We start from the raw sequence: 22,879 nt of genomic DNA on the forward strand, positions 1-22,879 counted from the left end.
ACGGTGTAGAACAAACAAGAAAGTGTTGAGGAACTCAAAAAGTGTCCAAGGAACTTACAGCGTAATATCCAGTCACCTCCGCCGGGACCAGCATGATACACTTTTTAAAGTTTCCACCCAGCAATTTAGTCAGGAGCGCCTTGTCAATAGGAGAATGAGTGTTCCAAAGTGATCAACAACATCTCGGTTAAACCAAGAATTCCTTTTTAGTCTAGCCTCTGCCGGTCTCCAAAAGCAGACTCTTAGCTTAACTAGGTTACTAATAGGGCATTGTCCACTGAAGATACATACTTCGCCTCCATAGAAAAGCATAACAAGTCAGTCCCACGGCGTACAACTTTCAAGATAACAAAATGTTCCACAATACCTTTATTCTGACGAGAGGTCAACTTTTGCGATTGCGCAACTTTGCAGTTCGCCGCGTGATCTCAGGCGTCATGTCACGGTTCTCGCGGCTTTCCCCCGTCGGAGGTTCGAGTCCTCCCTCGGGTATGGGTGTGTGTTGTGCTTCGCGTAAGTTGCGTTAAGTTAGATAAATTAGTGTGTAAGCCTAGGGACCGATGACCTCAGCAATTTGGTCCCATAGTCCTTCCCACAAATATTAATTTATTTGCAACTGACAACAGGGAGTTCAGAATGTACTTAAATGTTTTGAGTACTATTTTGAAATACAGAAGCATTTGGGTTCAAATATGTGTCTTCCTCATCCTCTGTGTACTTAGAGATCATTCAGCCATAAATGCTTGTTTTACTGTCTATTGCTCTGCTGTGCAGTGTTACTCGAGCGCGCACTTTCGTGTGTGTGTGTATGTGTGTGTGTGTTTTGCTACCTAACTATCTACTCTATACTTTGTCCTGTATGATTAAACATAAAACACGAGCGACTGTTATATTACACAAAAGACTGTTAACTGTTGCGTCAGTAACATGTTCAGTGGTGAAAGGTTTACTAAATGAAACGCTACCGCTCATTTTTGAGATTTTGCAGGATATATTCTGCTTTAAACAGCAGCTCAGCAGATAGTTTTTAGCCAAGAATTCAATACAAAAAGCAAGAGCCGAAGAATTTCTAGCAAAATATGTAATAATTATTTTCTGATTCAACAAATTAACTTACGTAATAAAAGAATAAACGAACTGAAATATCGATAAACATATTTACTTTCTTTAAACCGTGAGTGCTGCAGCATAGTGTACAACTACTCAGGTATGTTGCAAAGCTTTTGTGTGTGTGTGCGCGCGCGCACACAATACAAACATCACAAAACATTACATCTCTCCCTCTCCATATTTATGGAAAGAAAGAAAATGTATTTATATCTGATTATTTGATGTATATTACGAGGTCTATACATTAACAGTACGTGCAAATGACGGCAAGTTTGTTTAGAGGTGGAGAGAAAAAATTATGGAGCCTCATAATAAACGTTAGAATATTAAATGAGCTTTGCGCTCTTGTACTTCGACGAAACAGTGAATAACCTGACAAGCCAGAGAGCAAACATTTTTCTCATAGTTACAGTGGGCAATCGTTCTCTACTGAAATTACAGGCTGTTTGTGTCCGGGAACAAGCAATAAATTCAATGCAACACCTGGAGCCATGAAGCAAGATAACGCACGCAACGCTAGCACTGTTTTTTATCTACCTGCTTTGTGGTTAGTAAACCTGCAAACGCTTTTGTAAATCCGCAGATGATGCATTGGAAGCACAGTTGACGGGCGCAGAACGCTGGTAAAGTTAACTACGGTATATATGAAAGTACTGAATTTAACTACGGTATGTATGACAGTATTGAATTTTGGCTTCGTTCCGTGACTGTGACGTCTATTAAGTTTGCAAAAAATTACGTCTATTATACTTTCAGTTCGTGATGGTCGTTAAGTAAATGAAGTAAATGTTACCGAACATTCAACACAGATAGCGTCGTGCTGCGCGCTGTCTTAATATTTCGTGAAAGGCTTATATATTACAACAGTTACCTTTTTATGTGCGGTGAACTATCACCCAAAAATTCAGGCATTGCACTGCAATGGGAAACATACGACACCGGGTATAACACATCGAAGGGCCCAAGAAGTTGGTATAGGCATGCGTATTCAAATATAGAGATATGTAAACAGACAGAATACGGCACTTCAGTCACCACGAAACATCATCGACTTGGGCTTTCAGAGCCGAAAGCCTAGTCGTGTACCCTTGACACAAAGCTTTACGCCTCACCTGGGCCCGTCACACCGACATTGGACTGTTGATGACTGGAAACATGTTGCCTGGTCTGATGAGTCACGTTTCAATTTGCATCGAGCGGATGAACGTGTACAGGTATGGAGACAACCTCATGAATCCATGGACCCTGCATGTCAGCATGGAACTTTTAAGGTGGTGGAGGATCTGTAATACCGTGGGGCGTGTGCTGTTGGACTGATATGGGACCTCTGATACGTCTAGATACGACGCTGACAGGTGACACGTACCTAAGCATCCTGTTGCTGCATTCATTTATGTCCATTGTGCATTCCAACGGACTTGAGGAGTTCCAGCATGACAATGCAACACCCCACACGTCGGCAATTGCTAAAGAGTGGCTCCAGAAACGCTCTTCTGAGTTTAAACACCTCCACGGGCCAACAGATTCCCCAGACACGAACATTATTGAGCATATATGGGATGCCGTGCAACGTGCTGTTCAGAAGAGATCTCTACCCCCCTCGTATTCTTACGGATTTATGGACAGCCCTGCAGGATTCATGGTGTCAATTCCCTCTAGCACTACTTCAGACATTAGTCGAGTCCATGCCACGTCGTATTGCGGGACTTCAGCATGCTCACTGGGCCCCTATACGGTATTAAGCAGGTGCACTAGTTTCTTTAGCTCTTCGGTGTATTAAGGGCTCGCTGCAAGGTGTTTCGTGGGACTGGAAAACCGTAAGTCTGGTGCTGCAACCTACATCAAATACTTTTTCACAGTTTCAGTATTCACTGATCATCAACCATTAATACAACGTTAATCATCAGACTCTTGGATCCAAAAAAAATTAAAGTGTGCAATAGAACATAAGAGGTATAAGGCATTGACAGTAGTGGTTCCGGAACTTCAGCGTCTATCATACGATACAATGACTGACACTTGAAAATCACGTGAGCCACATTCACATTTCTTTCCTAGACGTAGAACATAATATCATAGATGTCCTGAGCAAAAGGTTTGGATACTATCACATGTAGTAGAGCATTGCTGACGGAGTCAGAGTCCCTTGGGAAGACGACTAGTCGAGCAGAGCAGACGTACGTCGTAAATACGAGTCAAGTGGCAGTGCATGACCGGCGGCCACCTGGCTTAATTACGCCACTTGTGGCGGAGTCGTTAACCCTTTGGTGTCTGTGGTCTCTGCCATCGACGCGCCAACTCGAAGACGTATAAATTTGTATATGGATTTAAACAATTTTTAGCACCCACTTTGATTACAGTTGCCCAGCTCACAATTACACTGCATGTACATCTACAGCTACAGCTTTACTCCGCAAACCACATTATGTTGTGTGGCGGAGGGTGCTTTGTTGCCACTGTCACTTCTCCGTTTTCCTGTTCCAGTCGCTTATAGTCCGTGGAAGGACGGTAGATAGTATACTTCTGTGTGGGTTCGAATCCCTCTAATTTTGTCTTCGTGGCCTTCTCGTAGGATACACGTAGGGGAAACAGTATATAGGTTGACATTTATAGGAACCTGCGCTCTCGGAATTTTAACTGTACTCCACAATGTCATACAGAATACCTCTCTCGAAGCGTCTGCCAGTGTAATTGACTCGGCATCTCCATGACACTTCCTCCCTTAGTAAATGAATCTGTAATCAAATGTGTTGTTCTTCATTGCGCTCTTTCCTGTGCCGATCCTGTCTGGTGCGGATCCCAGACTGACGACCGATATTCAAGTATTGATGCTTCCTTTGATGCTTCCTTTGTTGATTCTTCCAATGAGCCTCAGTCAGGCATTCGACTTCCCCACGAGACTCTGATTCCGTCAGCAATGCTCTACTACATGTAACAGTCTCCAAAAAATTTGCTCAGGACATCTATGACGCCATATTCTACATCTAGGATAGAAATGTCACCCTTCTGTTTCAAATTGCTCCGTATGTACACTCCTAGATATTTCGTGGAAGCAACTGCAATCGTTTAATCATATAATAAAGGGTCTTTCTGTTTATTTATACGCAATACGTTACATTTATTTATACTGACGGTCAACTGCCGCTCTTTGCACCAGGCGTCGGTCCTCCATTTCACTACAGTTTTCTAGCGCTGCTACATCTATGTCTACAACAGTATCATCCGCAAAAAGCCTCATGGACCTTCCCACGTTATATTCTAGATCACTTTTGTATATTGTCAAAGCAAATGATCCTAAAGCACTCCCTTGGGGCACACCCGATGTTAATTTTACGCCATAAGTTACTTCTACGTCTGAAGACTTCTCTCTGTTGAGAATGGCATGCAGAATTCTGTTTGCTGGAAACTTTTCATTCCGGTCACACAGTTGTTCTGAAATTCCGTAAACTTGCATTTTGTTCACTAGGAAGCAGTGCATGTAACAACAACTACAGAACCACCCTACGGGCTACCAAAATTTTTCCTGCCAATTTTACTTTTCTGTGTATTATTCTATGAATCAAAGTTTCTAAATAAGCGTACTGACATCTGTATGATGAAATATTTTCTCATTGTAAAGTTAAATAAATGTTAGTTGTAAGCCAGTGGTAAGTAGAAACGATGGCTTAGTCAGAGTGATGGGACATTGTCAGAGAGTTTAATGTGCTGGTAGTTCATTACGGCTGGCGTTCCTGCAAGCGCGCCAGCAGTTCAGTTCAGAGCAGAGGGAGAGTGTTGAGAGACACGGTCGAGTCGAGTTACGCAGCTGCTCTTCTGTTGAGAAATGGTCGTAACGCAGTGATGCGGAAGAGTGTAATCGTTCGGCGAAAAATTTGGTGTGGGTGGTCGAAGTATAGGACACTAAATGGGCACGGTATAATTACCGCAAGAGGTTGCAAATCAACATGAAGTGTACTTCGAGCGCAATTTTATTTGTTACGCAGCTGCAAGCAGAGTCTGTACCACGTATTGTCAACGATCATTGCCTTACATTGCACCGACGACATCTGTACCTGAATGTTAATAAAAAATAATTAAATTTCAGTAATTTACAAGACTGCAATAGACGGAAGTACTCAATTCTAGAAAATAATAATAATTTCAAAGACAGTACATAACAGAGAACGCTTCAACATGAGATATTTTTCTTTGTTTTATCATGAACTTAGAACTACGTAAACCTAACTAACCTAAGGGCATCACACAACACCCAGTCATCACGAGGCATGAATAAATAAGTTTTCAATTTAACGCAATTGCAATCGCTCAGAAATGTTTGTTAAATTCTTGAGAAAATAAGAGCTGTAACTGCACAAAATGGTTAGCAGTAACTCTTAACGAACAGTAATAAAGGTGAAGTTGCATGAAATCGTTAAGTCAGTAAAATCGTATCACGAACTTTGCCATTGTTTTACAATCGGAAATTTTACTTTGCGAATAACTAAACTGTAACTCACAGGAAAGTAATTACTGAATCGAAAAAATATAAATAACTTTTTGAGTAAAAAGACACTAAGCATGACATCATGAAAGTTTTCCTGATTAGATTAAGTTGTTCTTTGATTATTACTGATTTCCATGAGATGTTATCTAACTAAAAGTATTTGTCGACTCTGACACATCCTTTCGTCACTACGCCATGGCTATATTTACCAGTTTTGTGCTATTTTCGCCGGCCTTTGTAGCCGAGTGGTTCTAGGCGCTTCAGTCCGGAACCGCGCTGCTGCTACGGTCGCAGGTTCGAATCCTACCTCGGCCATGGATGTGTGTGATGTCCTTAGGTTAGTTAGGTTTAAGTAGTTCTAAGTCTAGGGGACTGATGTCCTCAGATGTTAAGTCCCATAGTGCTCAGAACCATTTGGACCATTTGATTTGCGCAACAAACCAAGCCGTCTTACGTAAGTTTCTCAGTATTAACAGACAGTAATTTTGCTCACTTACTGAGCTGGCGATCGTTAATTTTCATTGATCCATTAATTAAACGTATAACATTTTGCAAATTTAAACAACCACTGTAATTCCATCCAGCTCACTCTTATATTCATTTACTTTAACCGCGTTTGCCTTTCTTGTTGCCTATGGTACAAATACTGAGCATTGACGATTCGGTTATAACTGCAACTACATTTCAATGATTTTATTTATTCTTCGGAGTAGATGCCTTTCCCGCACGAGAGGGTACTTTAGGTAGAAGGTTCATATAAGTCCTAATTAATCTGAAGGGCAGTGGTTGGTTATATGCCGAACTGTATCAAACGCTTTCCGGAAGTCAAACAACACGATATTTAGCTAGGTGCCTGTATCTACTGATTTCTGTGTCGTTTCGACGAACAGAAAGAGCTGTCTCTCATACGATCGTTGTTCTCGGAACCCATGCTTATTCCTACATAGGGGACGTTCGGTCTGCAGAAATGTCGCCATATGCCAATATAAACGTTGTGATCAAAAAGTAACTGGAATTTTTGTTTTTCTTCAAGCATCTGTTTATTCATGAACATCAGCTTCTTCACCTTCAAAGTTATCCCCTATAGAAATAATACACATGTGCCAGCAGTTTTTGCAATTTTGAAAGAACTTCTGGAACGCAATTTTCATTATGGCTCTCAGCTCCTTCAACGATTATGTTTTTTTTTCATTTTTTTCCTCATCAGTGGAGGCAAACCGACGCCTTTTTGTGGTACTCTTCAGTCTTGGGAATAGAAAGATGTCTCAGAGGACCATGTCCATCGAAATCGGTGGCTGAGGCAACGTAACGGTGAGTTTTATTTTGCCAAAAGATCACGAACAAGCATTGAAGTGGGAGTGTGAGGATTGTTGTGATGGAATTTCCACGAGTCGCTCGCAACAATTCTGGTCGTTTCCTTCGTATTGCTTCACGCAAATGGCGCATATCTTGAGGTAGTATTCCTTACTGACAGTACGGTGGTAAGCTAGGAACACATGATGCGCTCTCTCATTGTAATCGAAGATAACCGTGGGAAGAACCTTCACACGTGATCAAACATGAATGCTTTTCGGTTTTCTTTCAGGCAGTTTCCACAGGGACGATTGCATGTTGATTTACACGTCTTACCCGCATACCTATGTTTCGTCACTTGCTATAATCGCCTTTAGAAGCTCTGGATCGTTTTCTTCATTCAGCAGTTCCTGAGCGATGTCTACACGACTTCGCTTTGGTCGAAATTCAACAATGTGGGAACAAACTTCGCTGCTACACGTTTCATGCCCAAAACGTCAGAAAAAAATATTTGGCGTAAGGCAAAGGATATGCCGACATCATCAGCATCTCTCTGATGATTCGGCGATTTTTCAGGACCATTTTCTTTAATTGTTTGACACTTTACTCAGTTACTGATGTTCCAAACCGTCCAGGTCTGTCGTCGTCTTCAACAGCTTTCTTGACCATCTTTGAAACTCTTACATCACTCGTAAACTCTTCTCTTATTCGTGGGAGACTTGTCAAAAGTCAAAGTCAACACTTTGATTGCGGTGCTGAACTACATTCCATTTTAAAGCAAAATTTAATGCAAATTCTTTGATGCATCACCGAGCACTCGAAATCACTTATAATCTTTTCGACTTTCAGCAGTAAACTCAATATTTACAACCGCTGAAAATGTAAACATTCATCAGGGACATGTGTACCACCAGGATGAAAATAAATTCGAAAATCGGATTCATAAAGCCCTCGAAATGAAAAAAATTGCCGTTATTCTTGGATTACACATCGTAAACGATATCCAAAATTCCACAGCAGGCCAACTTCGGAGATATAGGCCTATATTTTTGTGCGTCTATTTGACGTCCGTTCTTCAAAACGGTGACGACCCAAGTTCTTTCGCATACTGTATGTAGAATCCAACTGGAATCCCGTCAGGTCAAGTGGCCTCTCCTCTGTTTAATGATTTCAGTTGTTTTTCTATCCCTCGGTCACTTTTGTAGGTATCTGTAATTATGTAATTCGTAAGACGATATAAAAGGGGAACTAATGTGCGATCTTCCATTGTGAAATAGTTTTGCAATAATACGTTCAGTTTTTTCGGTCTTTTCTGTGATGTCCTACGTTTCAGTAACATTGTGGTCACTGAGTGTCTGGACAGATGACTTCGATCCGTTTATTGTTTTAACATAATAACAAAACTTCTTAGAATTTTCTGTCAAGTCAGTAGATACATATTTACTTTCAAATCCGGTCTACGCTTCACGCATATCCCTCCTTAGGCTAATATTGGCTTCATTTAGTTTTTGTTTGTCGGTGAAGCTTTGGAAACGTTTAAATTTGGAGCGAAGTTATGCTTGCTGTTTTAGCAGCTTTCTAAAAAGGTTGTCAAACCACGGTGGGTCTTTTCTGTTCCTCACAACTTGGCTTGGCACATACCTGTCCGAAGAGTATTGTACGATGCTCTTGAACTTTCTCCATTGATGCTCAATATTGTCAGTGGCGGAGGTGGAATGTTTGTGTTGATCTGTCAGGTAACCTCAAACTTGTCTCTTGTCGCTCTTTCTAAATGCAAATTCTTTCGTACCTTTCTTTGTACTTTTACTTACAGCAGTTTTTAAGAATGCCGTAACGGCATCATGATCACTGATTCCCTAAACTACACTAAGTGAGTCGAAAAGCACTAGTCTGACTATCACCAGCATGTCTAACGTGTTATCTTCAAGAGGCGTTGTCTGATTACCTGCTCAAGATAATTTTTTGAAAAGCATTTAGAACAATTTCACGTTATCTGTGTCCCTATCAACCGCCCTAGTCACGTGAGTCTCCCAGTCTATAACTGGCAAGTTAAAATATCTACCTAAAATTATAACATGACCAGGAAATTTACGTGAAATATTGTCCAAGTTTCTCCACCACCGCCGTTCCTGAGGCAAGCAGCTTGTAAAATCGTATGATGACCAAGATTGATCCACCTTTAATACTTACCTTCGCCAAAACTGATTCGCTCTCTGAATCTGTACTAATTTCATTGTACGAGGGTTATTCGGAAAGTAAGGAACGATCGGTCGCGAAATGGAAAATACAGTGAAAATCTGGTGAAGCTTTGCACAGATGCATTGGGCACTGTGTCTAGTACGCCCGTCAATCGCGTTATGTCGCTCTTTTCAGTTCTGAGCTCACAGTGAGAACGTAAAGATGGCTAGAAATTAGCGTCTCCCGCCATGTATGAGGGCCTGGCGAAAGATTTCGCCTGAAGCTATGCAATCCACATAGCATAACTGTCGTGCTGTTCGTTCTACACAACAATTCTCAGGCGCACTCTGCAGGGGCAATGAAGATGCTCCTGCAGCGTTTTCGATGGGAAGTGTTTGATCACCCATAATAGAGCCCGTAATTGGCTACCCGTGAGGTTAACCTCTGTTCAAGTGATCCGCAGGCTATGAAGACAATATTTTGACACAGACAATGAGCTGCAGTCCAGAGTAAAACATTGTCGAAAAACACTGGCGGCTGTCTTCTATAACGAGGAAATTGAAAAGTTGGCACAACGCTACAACAGATATCTAACTCTGAGCGGCGACTGTGTAGAGAAATAGCTGGAAGGTGTAGCTAACCGATGCAAATAAAACAGTTTTCATTTTCACTGTGGTTTCATTTTCGCGACCTATCGTTCCTTACTTTCCGAATAGCTCTCGTATATTATCGTAATTTTCTTGCTGTAAACACTCCTCCGCCACCAGCGTTCAACTAGCTTCGTGATAGACACACTACACTAAAGCGAGGTCGCAGGAGAATACCATTAGTACATAATGCTTTGGGATTTGTAAAACACGTTGACGGTGCACGAAGCACGTACTCAGTGGATGGAACTGTGAGTTTCATATTAGTCAGAGATCACAATAAACAGCATTTGTATCTGTCATGAGGAAAGACGATGTAACACTGGACATTGATTCCTCGCCTGAAATCTTGGTTTCACCGTGATGGAAGCAGAAAGGTTATTGATGTGGAAGACAGAGGGGATGCAACATTATTCTCTCTGCTACTCCCTACAAAACGACGAAAGGGAAAAATTTATTGCTTAATACTTCTTTGCAGTTGAGAGTCAGAGCTTAAACATTGGGGTATAATAACAAGGAAGGGATAAACAATGTTACTTCGCCATTTCTAGAAATCATTGCGGGGCGTCGCAGCCGAATAACTGCTAAAGTTTGTGTGTAGACTGTAGGATCTTGGAGGCATGCCATTAGACTTTCGGAAAAATATTATCCATAAAATCCCGAAGACTGCATGTGCAGATAATTGCGAGAAATACAGCGCAATCAGCTTAAATGTTTTCGCATCCAAGTTGCTGACCGGAATAAGATACAGAAGAATGGAAAAGAAAATTGGTTTGTTAGATGACGAATACTTTGGAATTTGGAGAGGAAAGGCACCTCAGAGGTAGTTATATAGTTGTTCTCGATAATGAAGAAAAAGTTTAGGAAATGACAAAAAAGTCATAGGATTTGTCGATTTAGGAAAGCGTTTGACAGTGTAAAACGGTGCAAGATATTCGACATTCTCATAACAGTTGATGTAAGCTAAATAAAACGACGGATAGCATACAATATGTGCAATAACGCAGAAAGAACATTTAGAATTGAAGACCAAGAACAGAGTGCTTGGATTAGAAAGGTTACAGGGCAGGGATGTATCTTTTAGGTCTACCGTTCAGTATATACAACAAAGAAGTAATGGTGGAAATAAAAGAAAGCTTACTGAGTGACATAAGAATTTAGGATGTGAGGGTATTAATAACGAGATTCTCTGATGAGATTTGCGTCCTCAGTGAAAATTAAGAATTACTGGAGTTGCTGAGTGGAATAAATAGTCTTAAGAGTACAGACTATGGCTGACAGTAACCCGAAGAAAGTCGAAGTTAATGAGGAGTGGCACATGAGCGATTAGCTATAAACTTAACACCAAAATTATTGACAACGAAGCAGACGAGGTTAAGGAATTCTGCTACCTTGGCATCGAAATAATACATGACACAGGATGCAAAGAGAGCATAAAAAGCGAAGTAACATTTCTGACCAAGGGGTCTTAAACATAGGTTTTAAGTTGGGGAAGAAATTTATTAGATTGTTAGTGAGGCGCACAATATTATATGGTAGCGAATCATGGACTATGGGGAAAAAACTGGATTCGAAGTGTTTGAAGTATGGTACTACCGAAGGATGTTGAAAATTAAGTGGACTGAAACGATGAGGAATGAAGAGATTTTCTGCAGATTCGGCAAAGAAAGGAACATACTGAAAACACTGACAAGAAGACGGGACAACATATAACATTATTGTTAAGACATCAGGAATATCTTCCACGGTAACAGGAGGAAAAAGCCTGTAGGGGCAGATAGAGATTGGAATACATCTGTCAAATAATTGAGCACATAGGGCACAGCGGCTAATCTGACAGGAAGAGTTTTATGCAGAAGATGAATTGGCAGGAGCCGTTCCAAAGCATTCAGAAGACTAATAACTCACAAGAAATTTGTCACCTGTCCTGGAGAGCAGCATACCTTATAAACGACTATAGTTTTCAGCGTATCTATCCCAAGTGTAGCACACCATTAAAGGCCGCATTCGGAAGGATAGGTCCATTTGGCTGTTGCGAACGCCATAGCCAGAGTCCAGTAGTTACGGAAAGGTGTATCGGGCCTTTTTAATCGTTCCAAATCGGTGGTTATCAGCCCTGTGTGCCAGCTTTAGCCCGAGTGATTTTCCCACAACGAAAGGCATTTTCCAGCATCTGGTAAAATTAAACTTTGGGAAGCTCGGGCATGAAAGATCCCTTAGCAAAGGAATTTTAGTTGAGAAGAATATTACCAGCTGCATTCATGCTGCTCCTCTGATTGGCAGAAACACCTGTGGTTAAACAACTTAAGTTTTGTAACATACCCTTTTATTATTTATTGTATCCGCTCGTTCGCGGATCTGAATAGCAGCCCAAAATTAGATAATTGATTAATGTGACCATGTACCTAATGGGCTGGCAATCGGATTGGACTGCTCAGGGGATGTTACATTCCGTATTGTCCTTCGCAAATACTGTAATAAGTACTGTTTGGTGGTAAGAAGGACACAACACAGTTTCACAAACAAGATCTATATTCTTAGCAAAAGCACAAGATAAGGAGACAGCCACTGCCTTCGTCAATACACTGTTAATGACGGCTAATCTCAGCACAGGTTTCTCTAGTTATTCTTAATCGTCACACGCAACATCCAATCACTGTAATCCAAGTAATGCCGGCGCGGTAGACGCGGAAGTTCAATATCGGCACTTAATATCACTGAAATCACTCTATAATTAAACTTTCTCACTTTCCCGTATAATACTAACACAAAGGGGTTAAACCGCGGCGATGGCCACTCCCTTTGTCGATAATCTGCATTAATTCAACTGCTGGCTTCTGCACAGCTCTGCCCGCCTCGCGGGAACCTACCACATCCTGACTCGGCACTCTCCTCACTAACTGCTCTCCGCCCAGTTCTTCCCGCCTCGCGGGAATCTACCCAAGCCGCACTCGGCACTCCGGTGAACCCCCTCTAGCTCTCGCGCCCTGCACACACTACTCGATAGTTGCCCTGTCGACCTGTGTGAGCGCAAACTTAGCAGTAAGGGCCTGCGGACCCCTTACATCCCCGCCCTCAAAAACTTCTTTTGAACCGCAGGCGAAAAAGAATCGGCAAGGGATTTAAAAACATAGTTACATTTGAACAAAACATGCAATACAAATCATTAATGAATTTACAATTTTTCAAAATAATCCTGGACTCCGGTAGTGGGCTGCCTCCACAACAATTTATACAAAAAGTTATTACATCACATAAATAGCATTGTCCAAAATTACAATTTTTCATCTCAGCCAGCAATAGTCCTCTCTAGTCCAATATCAAATGAAAACACACACAGCATATATACTCAAAAATTCATTACCTAAATACAGACCATATGAATTATTACTATAAAATAGTGGTTGCAGGTTTTATATTCATCCTTAGATAATCTCTGACATGAAATATGCAACTCTTTTGTAATATATCACAAAACACAATGTAAACAAACCCTTTCCCTCTTTCAAATGTCCATTTTACAGCTAAATGTTCTAACCATGTCTTAGCAGGTTTATTTGGGGTCCTGGTAGCCCTCACTCTTAACCGGACCTCATCTGGAATGTCATTTGGTTCCTCGGTTCCTCCGCCTCTTCCTCGGTAATCAGATGAATGATTAATATGAATCCTTGGGTCATTGCTCCCTTCTCTGTTTCGTTCATTAGCTTGCTTGTATTTCTGTGATCTAATAGACTCCAATTGCTCCAGTATCTTCATTAAGGCCTCTCTACCTTTGATTAGGCTTCTAGATACAGTTCCTTGCCTTTTCTGATTCAATCTTCTTTTTATCACAGGTACCATGACGTTATCATTCAGGGGTTGTTCCACAATCTCGTTCCATTTCCACAAATGTTTGGCAAATTCTTCCGACGTTCTTTTCCAATTACTAATTGGTCTGCATCGTAGTGGGTCCTCAAATGCTGCACACTGACGACTTTTGGGCCAGCATTTCTTCAATAATCCTCCTCCAAACTGATCATAATTAGTAGTCCCTTTCTTCCTCTTGATTCCACAAGTGAAGGCCTCACCTTCGATTGCACCCCTCTGGTTATCCTCTTCTCGCTGCATGGCTACAGCATTTCTCAGACTGACAGGTAATTGGTTTTGCCTATCTTCTATCCCCTCAACCACATCGTTGCATTGTTTCTGCATCGGCGTCACCGCGGTGATCTTTTCTCCCAATTCGGTTTTAGTTTCTTCAACATCGTCTTCTATCTTCTTTGTTAACTCTCCTTCCGTTTTCTCCACGTCTCCCTGGACCTGGTCTATATTTTTCTGTAGCTTACTCTCTCTCTCGTCGACGTTCATCTTCAATCGTTCTGGTAACTCCTGCATTTCCTTCTTCAGATTACATTCTATCTTTGTGTACGATGTTTTGATCTCTTGTAAATCTTCCTTTAGTGATTCTCTCGTTTCTTGTGAATTCTTCTCTAACGGTGCGTTAGTTTCTTGTAAACGCTTCTCTAACGATTCCCTTGTTTCTTGGGAACTCTTCACTAACGACTTTTGTAAATCTTCCTTTAATGATGCGTTATTTTCTTGTATACACACTACTCGATAGTTGCCCTGTCGACCTGTGTGAGCACAAACTTAGCAGTAAGGGCCTGCGGACCCCTTACAGTTTACAGGTCGTGGAGCTGGGAATATCATTTCAGGGCTTTAGGGATGCAGGAATCAAGTCGTGGGCCCATTCGTCTGGTTATGATATTTTATAGGTTTCGTGTACGAAATAGGGAGGGTGTTCGTCTGTGATTGATAAAGCTTTTCAGCTGATACAGACTTCTAAAGGAATTTCGAAACACGTATCCGCGTTGTGGCGTTCATTTCGACTTAGTCATTTTGTGATTTCTGAAACAGTGTCGCGATTTAGTGAGCCCACGTATTACGATGTGGATTCGCTGGCTTTCTAAGCTGGAGGTGGTGTCTTTTTTTTAAAAAAAAATGGGGGAATTTGCGTGATTTAGTATAATGCAAAAAATAATGCTCCTTCCCGTCCTTTATTTCTTCTAGAATACACGTATGAGTGTTTTCAGTTGCCATTTTTCAGTCTAGAAGTCGAATCTCAGTCTTTAGAAAGCAGTTTTAGTGCTACAAGGCATTTATTAGCGATAATACAGTAGTGACTATTGTAACCCTGTCTTGTGGGTCAAAGTTTTACTTTGGCTTAATACTGTAGCGATGTTGATGAACCTGGATCTACGAAAAAAAGTGTCTGAGCAAAACCTGCTATGCAATACGGGGTGGATATGTCTCGCACGCAGCACTTTGCGAAGAGTGCGTGGATTCCGAACGTGGCGCCGAGACAGAAGGAACTTTCAGCATGGTGACGCGAAAGACAACTATACTTCCTTTAAAAGTAAAAGAACACTTAAGACGTTTGTTTCCTACTTGTTTATTTTCTTTAAGTACTCAGTAATAAGTAAAATGCGAAACGAGAGGGACAGAGTAGCGATCGGACGGGATGAAGTGTATGTGTGGGTGGGTGAAACTTTTACGTTGGCGGCCGCAGGAGGAAGAGTCCCTAAATATTTGAGGAGCCTCTGAGCTAATCCCGAGGGTCCGCGTCGAAGCCGCTGCGCCTCCGCGGCCGAGGGCACAGCTGGTCCAACCGCCATTTTAGCGCCGACCCAGCGTTGCTTAGCACTTCCCACTGTTTATCAAACAAGGTTCGCTCAAATGAACTTTCAGTCTGTCACGGAGTGTGCGATAACGGAGACACAATTTTTAATCTGTCGAGAACTCTGAAGGCGGCGAACACACCACTTTAATGTGAAAGACTCATTCTAGAAAGAATGCCTTAAGTTATGGCTAATCGAATGGGCAACCAGTATCTCTCATATTTCGCACGATTCTATTACGTCGAGGCTCAAAGTTGTACGAGCCTGTTGCATACCATTCAAGGACGCCGGGCAGCGACGCTGGCGCTAATAGCTAAGGCGGCAGACTAGAAGTCTGCTTGTAATGTGCGTGAGATTTGTTTTCTTTTTTTCCGCTGAACATTTGTGTCGCTGCAACGAATCATTCTTCGGGAGGAACCACATTAGTAGCATCTATAATAATAATAATAATAATACCCGTGGAGACCCGGGAAAAGAATAGCCCTCCGGTATGTTCTGTCAGTCGTAAAAGGCGACGAAAAGAACAAACCACTAATAGGGCTAACCCCCCTTTTAGTGTGATTAGTTGGTTCAGGACAGAACTAATGAAGCCTCGGACAAGCGCTGTCATGGTCGGGGACGACGCTTGAACCCTATGCCCGTCCACAATGGTAATGACACTACTAGCCACACGGAAAACGATTTAAATCCAAATAGAGGTGTTTTGCAGGATATGCTTCCTGCAACCACCCTAGAAGGAAAACAAAGACAGAGGATGAGATGGTCAGATGCAGTTAACCGACACCTCATGTTCTGTTATTACCAAGCAACAAACTTAGGAATCAACACAACTGGATACAGATCACAAGTATACACAACATTTATTACCAGATACCCAGAATTAAAATTTTTTACAGAACAACGACTAGCTGATCAGATCCGTGTAATAATCAAAAATAACAGGATACCCCAGTCAGAATTAGAAAACATCAAACAAGTACAACAAATACTGGAACAAAATAATGTGCAATCAGAAGAAAAAGGAAATACAGTAATCGACTCAAATATCCCAGAGCAAACAAACAAAGAACAACACGCATCAGTTAAACAATCAGAGGGAAACGAAATCTTAAGACAGCCACCAGAACAGTCACAAATAGAACACGAAGTGACACACATGTTAGATATAGAAGAAAAATTTCAGCTGACATATATAGAATACAAAGACACAAATACAGACATTAGACCATTCTTCCATAGACCACCAAATAACCCACAAGTCGAAACATCAATAACAACTATCAACACAATCATACACAACAAAATAAATGAAAATACAACTATGGTAGAGTTACAACTACTGGTTTATATAGGAGCACTCACTACACTAAATATACACACTAGGCGGAGATCAGAACCAACCAACACACAGAAGAAACCCACAAAACCAGCATGGCAACACAGGCTACAGACCAGAATAGAAAAACTGCGAAAAGACATCGGACAGCTAACACAATTTATAAGAAATCAAATGTCAGACAAAAAACGAAAAAGGTTAGGTAAAATCTCACAACAAGAAGCGATAGAGCAATTAGATGAAAAGAAGTAGAAATTACAAGCATTGGCCAAACAACTTAGAAGATACAAAAAAAGTGAAAATGGAAGGAAACAAAACCAAACATTCAACACAAACCAAAAGAAATTTTACCAGACAATAGATAACACGCACATTAAAATAGACAATCCACCAATCATTACAGACATGGAACACTACTGGAGCAACATATGGTCAAACCCGGTACAGCATAACAGGCATGTATGGTGGATACAAGCAGAAACAGACACATACAACATGATACCACAAATGCCTGAAGTGGTAATTTTGCAACATGAAGTCACCCAAGCAATTAATTTTGCTCACAATTGGAAAGCCCCTGGAAAAGATAAAATAGCAAATTTCTGGCTAAAGAAATTCACCTCAACACATTCACATTTAACTAAATTCTTTAACAGTTACATTGCAGACCCATACACATTCTCTGATACACTTACACATGGAATAACTTATCTGAAACCTAAAGATCAAGCAGACACAGCAAACCCAGCTAAATATCGCCCCATAACATGCCTACCAACAATATACAAAATATTAACTTCAGTCATTACACAGAAATTAATAACACATACAACACAGAACAAAACTATAAATGAAGAACAAAAAGCCTGTTGCAAAGGAACACGAGGATGTAAAGAGCAACTGATAATAGATGCAGAGGTGACATATCAAGCTAAAACTAAACAAAGGTCACTACACTACACATACATTGATTACCAAAAAGCTTTTGATAGTGTACCCCACTCATGGTCACTACAATAATTGGAAATATACAAAGTAGATCCTAAATTGATACAGTTCCTAAACATAGTAATGAAAATTTGAAAACCACACTTAATATCCAAACAAATTCAAATAATATCACATCACAGCCAATACAGATTAAGTGTGGAATATACCAAGGAGACTCATTAAGTCCTTTCTGGTTCTGCCTTGCTCTGAACCCCCTATCCAACATGCTAAATAATACAAATTATGGATACAATATTACTGGAACATACCAACACAAAATCAAACATTTGCTATACATGGATGATCTAAAACTACTGGCAGCAACAAATCAACAACTCAACCAATTACTAAAGGCAACAGAAGTATTCAGCAATGATATAAATATGGCTTTTGGAATAGACAAATGTAAGAAAAATAACATAGTCAAGGGAAAATACACTAAACAAGAAGATTACATATTGGGTAACCACAGCGACTGCATAGAAGTGATGGAAAAAACAGATGCCTATAAATATCTAGGGTACAGACAAAAATTAGGAATAGATAATACAAATATTAAAGAAGAAGTAAAAGAAAAATATAGACAAAGACTAACAAAAATACCGAAAACAGAATTGACAGCAAGAAACAAGACAAAAGCTATAAATACTTATGCTATACCAATATTGACCTACTCATTTGGAATAGTGAAATGGAGTAACACAGACCTAGAAGCACTCAATACACTTACATGATCACAATGCCACAAATATAGAATACATCACATACATTCAGCAACAGAAAGATTCACATTAAGCAGAAGGAAAGGAGGAAGGGGATTTATCGACATAAAAAACCTACATTATGGACAGGTAGATAATTTAAGAAAATTCTTTATAGAACGAGCAGAAACTAGCAAAATACACAAAGCAATCACTCATATAAATACATCGGCTACATCATTGCAATTTCATAACCACTTCTACAACCCTTTAGATCACATAACATCAACAGATACGAAGAAAGTAAATTGGAAAAAGAAAACACTACATGGCAAGAACCCGCATCATCTAACACAGCCACACATCGATCAAGACGCATCCAGCACATGGCTAAGAAAAGGCAATATATACAGTGAGATGGAAGGATTCATGATTGCAATACAGGATCAAACAATAAACACCAGATATTACAGCAAGCGTATTATTAACGATCCCAATACCACAACAGATAAATGCAGACTTTGCAAACAACAAATTGAAACAGTAAATCACATCACAAGCGGATGTACAATTCTAGCAAATACAGAATACCCCAGAAGACATGACAATGTAGCAAAAATAATACATGAACAACTTGCCATACAACATAAACTAATAAAACAACACGTTCCCACATACAAGTATGCACCACAAAATGTACTGGTGAATGATGAATACAAATTATACTGGAACAGAACCATTATAACAGGTAAAACAACACCACTTAACAAACCTGACATCATACTCACCAATAAAAAGAAGAAATTAACACAACTAATCGAAATATCCATACCCAATACAACAAATATACAAAATAAAACACGAGAAAAAATTGAAAAATACATCCAACTGGCTGAGGAAGTCAAGGACAAGTGGCATCAGGATGAAGTTGACCAATTATACTATCAACTACAGGAGTCATACCACACAATATCCACCAGTACATCAACGCAATACAGCTACACCCAAACTTATATATACAACTACAGAAATCTGTAATTATTGATACATGTTCAATTACCCGAAAGTTCCTAAATGCAATGTAACATATACCGTACAGTTAAAAGGAAGTCACGCTTGATCAAGGTCCGCGTCACTTTCCATTTTTGACCAGACATAACGTCTGAGAAAAGAAAGAATAATAATAATAACTGATCTGGTCGCGTAGCCACGCATCGTATACTAGTCTGCAAGACAGGGAAGTTAACAGGACCAGAATCGGACCCGAGCGGCATAATAACGACCGTGGGAGATTGCCTCAGTTCTTGTAAAAGCTGAGCGAAAACGTTCCGTAGGGATGGAATGTGCTCAAAAAGTCCTTGCAATATTTTTTCCCTTTTGTTCCGAGGGAAATGGGGAAATGGGTCGTCAGTTCACAGAAACTTCGTCTTTTTTTTCAGCCACTTGGGCTCAGAATACTATTTACCTCCTCAATTATTTGTTCCATATATTCCAGTATCCTTCTTCGAGTACAGTTTTTTACTCTCTACAGCTCCCTCTAATACCACGGAGGTTATTACCTGATGTCTTCTTAATACAAATTCTGTCACCATGTCCCGTCTTGTTCTTAGCAGTGTTTTCCATATATTCCTTTTTTCGCCGATTTCTCAGAGAAACTTCTCGTCCCGTATCAGTCCACCTGATTTTTAGATCTCTTATATAGTTGCTCACCTCGAACTCTTCGATTCTCCCCTTTTCGGTTTTCCTGAAGTCCATAATTAACTACCATACAATGCTGTGTCCAAAAAGCCTTTTTTCAGAACGTTCTTCCTCGCATTACGGCCTACGTCTGATACCAGCAGACTTATTTCCGCCAGGAATGCCCTTTGTTTTGTGTGTCCTCTTCGCTTCTACCATCGTGTTTTAATTTGCTTTCAAGGTGTTAGAATTCCTTAACCTCCCCTGCTTCGTGGTCATCTGTTTTTATGTGAAGTCTGCATAACCAACTGTAGTCTGTTACAGAAATTTATTAGTCTTCTTCCTTCCTCATTCTTGCTACGGAGGTCTGTAGGACGTTGCTCATATTACGTTATTTAGCGATTTTATTTTGAGGTGCCCTTACACTGGTGCACGAGATAGTGGATTTATTCGTCAACAGAGTGTGGCCGGATTGAGTTCTACATATTTCGTTAATGTGGGGCGAGAAGCAACAATATCATTTCACATCATTTTGATATGTGCTTACCGTGCCACGCATTGCAGTGAGGTTCGTGTTTTGACAGTCCCTTCCTCTTATTTGTTTCGCGGTCGAGAGGCGGATGGACTCTGCTGTGTGTCACTAACAGCAACGACACAAAAACCGCTCAGCGCCGCACGTGGTGAGCTGTGCTGTGCTGTGCTGTGCTGTGGCGTGGTGCGGCTTCCGCTGCGGCGGCAGCGGTCGAACGGCTAAATACAGCGGGGCGGCAGTGCTGTGTTTCGCGGGTTGCCTGACTCGCAGTGGAATCATACTGCGCTCAATGTCACTGAAACAAAACTGGTGTTGCAGAGTCTGTCAGTCGCGACTTTGCACTCGGTATGGTACTTCCTGGTATGGGAATGATAAAATTACAGAGAAAAAGGTACGTTCTCTTAATTCCACGTGGAAATACACGGTGGTGTAATCAGGGTAAGGTAGGCGGATCACAAAGACGGGGGGCGAGCACTGGATGTCGTTGCCTTGGTGGGGGGGGGGGGGGGGGGCAGCGGTTTCATGCCGAGTGAAAACAGTGGAGAGGGACTAAAGAAAAAGGACAAAAGGAAGAATTGAAAGAACACGTGGTAGTAGTAGTAGTAGTAGTAGTAGAAGACGAGTGCAAAAGGTTGGAGTGAACTAGCATTGGAAGGGGCAGATATGTATTAAATGTAATGGGTAGGACATTCGGATTAGGATGTGTTGCGCAACAGCTCCATGAAGTCTGTGTTTCTCTGAGATGGTGACGCTTTTTATCTTACTTAGTGATGTCGTTATTCCACGTGAGTTAACTTGCCTTGCATGCTTCATTAACACAGGTCACATAATTCAGAAGTTATGCTGTATAGTCGATGAAATAAACAACTCGGTCAGTATCTTCGGATGTTCACCACAGCGTCAGTAAAAGGTACGTAACCGAAACTTGCATACTAATCGAAAGTGTTACATAATAGGGTAATTATTTCACTGTTACTGTCAAACGTCTTAGGCATGAGCCACGAAACCAGGAGGTAATGCAAGTTAAATTATACAAAAGTTCGAAGGTTTTCATCTTTTGTAGTACAGGTGCAGTTAAAAATATAATTCCAGTTTTTACAAAGTATTCTTCAGAGATTGGTATCGTAAGTTGCTGCGTCTTCAGCCCTTTCCTAATAACATCTTATCTCAAAATGGAGATTATTACTGAAATTTGCGTCAAATTGTAGGACGTTTTAGAAAGTTTTTCAAGGAAACTGTATACCTATTTGTAAAACAATTGTATAGATGACTCACTGATGTTATTCAAACACCGTCTGAGAATATAACAGTATATTTCGCTAAAGACATTTAGATTTTACGTTAATAATATTTTGTAATTTGTGAGTGTGAGCTGAATTATACACCACATTCTCTGTATAGCGTGTAACAGCATCTGCCCGAGGCAGTCATGACCTGAATCGAATCTGATAATCTCTTGGCTGCAAAACGTGCTTCGCAAAAGTTGATCTTTCACTTTATCCGTTTCCCCCTTGTAGAGCTACCCTTGTATTCTCCTAGTCGTTTTTATACCATTGTTTCATAGTAAGCATATACACGTTTCAACGTCTACATGACGTCCTTTAAAATCCTGAATTTTCCAGCAGACTGTGAACATCCGTGACCGACCTTAGATGTTCCTCAAGAGCTTCCCTTTCGCCAAGATCTCCCTTTCCGTACAAACATTTCGTATGTGAAAATAAGCGTCTTAAATTAACAATAGTAAAACATTGTATTCCGCAGGTGGTTGTGCATCACTGTTATCAGACGATCCAAATGTATATCTGATTTCAGTTTATGAATACCCGTTCTGCCGCTACGCATTACCGAGGTATTGCAATTGAGTGTCAGGGAGCTGTGGCACGCAGACTTTCCTCGGTGTATGTGCTAAGGTTTTAATAATACCGCGCATTGGGGACAGATTGTGATTAAGATCCCAGTGTCAGTAACCGTCCGTGTTTGCGGGCTTTCGGTATAATATATGGCCACCATCCACTTTCTTGAAGACAGGCGGGAGTACATCCGGGAAATGTTATCTGCTATCTCCCTTCTCCTCCATGGTCAAGTGCACCATATCTCCACATTAAGCACCTATAGTCCATGAAACGAAATAAGATGTTTTGTTTTCGGTAGTTGTTCCCAATGCCAGTTCTACGAATTTAGCGGTAACAATACGGCATAAAATCGGAGAATATTTTACTAACTGCGACATTTGTAGTTGTCACAGTTTACATTTAATGAAATGAAAGTTTACACA

This window comes from Schistocerca nitens, chromosome 2, assembly GCF_023898315.1.
Source record: "Schistocerca nitens isolate TAMUIC-IGC-003100 chromosome 2, iqSchNite1.1, whole genome shotgun sequence".
Lineage (NCBI taxonomy): Eukaryota > Metazoa > Arthropoda > Insecta > Orthoptera > Acrididae > Schistocerca > Schistocerca nitens.